Source organism: Tiliqua scincoides, chromosome 7, assembly GCF_035046505.1.
Source record: "Tiliqua scincoides isolate rTilSci1 chromosome 7, rTilSci1.hap2, whole genome shotgun sequence".
In the NCBI taxonomy this organism is placed as follows: Eukaryota; Metazoa; Chordata; class Lepidosauria; order Squamata; family Scincidae; genus Tiliqua; species Tiliqua scincoides.
The window spans coordinates 73,723,681-73,726,865 of NC_089827.1; the positions used below are offsets into that span (position 1 = coordinate 73,723,681).

General features: G+C 46.3%; 1 pseudogene; it reads right to left on the reverse strand.

Moving 5' to 3' along the window:
* Positions 1–2,546: 2,546 nt before the first annotated feature.
* LOC136658065 (5S ribosomal RNA) lies at positions 2,547–2,666 on the reverse strand (annotated as a pseudogene).
* Between the last annotated feature and the right edge of the window lie 519 nt (positions 2,667–3,185).

Consider the following 3,185-nt stretch of genomic DNA (forward strand, 5'->3'; position numbering starts at 1 on the left):
GGCTACATCATTAATTTGGGGCCATTTTTCACAAAAGATGCAGTTAAGTGTATTATATCTTACACCAGTACTGTCTGATAGATGGTGGCAAGGGCTGATATCTTCTTCAATATTAAAGTTCTCTTTATTTTTTAAAGCCTCTGTCGTCTGCATGGGACATCTTTGGAAGTCCCTGTGGGCAGATGTCACATTTTCATTTTCAAGTTTTGAAACTGCCTTTGCATTCTCCTCTCCTCTTGACCTTCAGGGAAGAAACCTACGGGTGCATTCAAGAGTAAGTACTTAGGGCCAAATTGTGTCCAACTTTCCAGCACAAATGCAGCCCTGTGATAAGGGAACAAATATTCGGAGGAGGTCTCCATGATTTCCCCACCGCCACAGGATGCAGTGCATGCCCCATTGGCATGGCCTCACCAGTGCTGGAACGTTGGATAGGATTGGGGCCCTTCGTCATCAGTGAGAAAGTGAGGAAAGGATTGGAGCCCTGCATGCTGCAATTTTCAACATTTTCTTAAATGTTAAATAATAACATTATTTATTTATTGAATAAAGGCTCATGCGCACAAGTAGGTACATCACTTTAATTGTGATGATTTGGTCATTGGCAGGACATTATGTACACCACATCAGTCATGGCTTCTTTTACAAGCATTGACTAGCAAGTTTTCCTGTTCCCACCAACACCAGCCAGTTGATGGGCCAGGAAACGTATGATGTGATGGACCCAATTTATGTTACTGGTGGTCAGTGGCTGCACTAGGGTTTGCATCACCCAATGCGGGAGGCCATTGCATCACCCCTATGTTGGACCTCCTCCCATGCAGTGAGCAGGGCAACAACCCAGGTGGTGAGCATGTTGATGTAGATCGACCCGTCCCCACCGGTTTTTTTTGTTTGTAACTTTTCGTAGAATATAGCTATTTCAGCACGGTTTGCTTCATTGAATTCTGCATGAAATAACACATTGATTGATCTATAACATGAGGGTATTATTTGAAAGAAACCAAGATTTTAAAAATTTTGGCCAGTCGTGATGTCACCTCCCTGTGCGTGTCCGCTGATGCGGCCCGCACCCCTTAACAACGCCACTGCGAGTGTTGCAAACATGGGGTCCCCTTACCCTCAGGAGACTTTCAGCCCCTTAAACTCCCCCATGGGATGCAATGTAGCTGTTTCTGGTGCTGCTACATCATTGCAGGGAAGTTTAGGTAGGATTGGGCTGCCAGTCGGTAAAAAACCAGAAACAGGTGTGTGTCACATAATGACCTTCCACTTTACGGTGGATCGAATATACAACAATGGTCAAAGCACAACTAAGAGGCTCTTAATGAGGCACTCAGGTCTCCCACAGCCTGCAACAGAGTGTCTGTTTACACAACCAAGAGGCTCTGAATGCAAAGAATGTATTCATTTACTATAGTTCTATCATAAGAACATAAGAACATAAGAACCTAAGAACAGCCCCACTGGATCAGGCCATAGGCCCATCTAGTCCAGCTTCCTGTATCTCACAGCGGCCCACCAAATGCCCCAGGGAGCACACCAGATAACAAGAGACCTGCAAGGCCTCCTGGGAATTGTAGTTAAGAACATAAGAACAGCCCCACTGGATCAGGGCAAAGGCCCATCTAGTCCACCTTCCTGTATCTCACAGCGGCCCACCAAATGCCCCAGGGAGCACACCAGATAACAAGAGACCTGCAAGGCCTCCTGGGAATTGTAGTTAAGAACATAAGAACAGCCCCACTGGATCAGGCCATAGGCCCATCTAGTCCACCTTCCTGTATCTCACAGCGGCCCACCAAATGCCCCAGGGAGCACACCAGATAACAAGAGACCTGCAAGGCTTCCTGGGAATTGTAGTTAAGAACATAAGAACAGCCCCACTGGATCAGGGCAAAGGCCCATCTAGTCCACCTTCCTGTATCTCACAGCGGCCCACCAAATGCCCCAGGGAGCATACCAGATAACAAGAGACCTTCAAGGCTTCCTGGGAATTGTAGTTTAAGAACATAAGAACAGCCCCACTGGATCAGGCCATAGGCCCATCTAGTCCAGCTTCCTGTACCTCACAGCGGCCCACCAAATGCCCAGGGAGCACACCAGACAACAAGAGACCTGCATCCTGGTGCCCTCCCTTGCATCTGGCATTCTGACATAACCCCTTTCTAAAATCAGGAGGTTGCGCATGCACATCATGGCTTGTACCCCATAATGGATTTCTCCTCCAGAAACTTGTCCAATCCCCTTTTAAAGGCGTCCAGACTAGACGCCACCACCACTATTCTCCTTGAAGGGACCCAAAGAAGAGGCAATCTATTTCCAGTAGCCTGTGCAGCCAGCTAGTATCTGGCAGGGTGTGTCTGTTTACAGAACAAAGGCACTAGATTGGGCTGAATGTTTGCTTAATGACCTAATCACATAACAATGGGAATTGGAGACCGTTAAGTAGCACACACCTGTTCTTTGCTAAATTATTGCATTACCTTTGAAAGACTTATCCTGGAAATGGTTGGCAACCTTCAGTCTTGAAAGACTATGGTATAAGCCTACAGCACCCGGTATTCCCAGGAGGTCTCCCATCCAAATACTAACCAGGCCTAACCCTGCTTAGCTTCCGAGATCAGACAAGATCAGGCATCTGCAGGGTAAAAGTTGCTGCTATCCTGAAAACCTTGATCAATTTCAAGTCTGACAAGGAGAAGAGTTTCAAGTTTCAAGAAGAGAAAAAATTTGTAAGGAAAAATACAAACACATTATTTGAATGTGCTTCCAAAAATACGTGGCTTCATCTACACTTAAGAACATTTTCCAATATCCCCAGATGGGACTGTGGTGTTGGCTTTAAACGTGTTTCAGTGAAGTGTTGCAAAATGTTGAAAGTCATAAAAGCCCTGGAACCACTGTGGATTCCTAATGCATCCATTTCACTTTGGGGACCATCCCAAGTAATTTGGAGCATAAAGATCCTAAGTGAAATTCAGAGGAGGGGAATGTTCAGAGCATCCCTTGTCTCATGGGGGCTGAATGAGAGCTGTTGCAGTGGAAGCTTTCCTTGACATTAGAAGTAGTTCACGATGCTTCCCCTTCCGGTGTTAATAGCATTGCTCCTGTGGGAGAAGTGATAGTGGCACATTAATGGGCTGCATTGATGGCTTGTCCCACGTGTCAGCAAGCTTCCGATG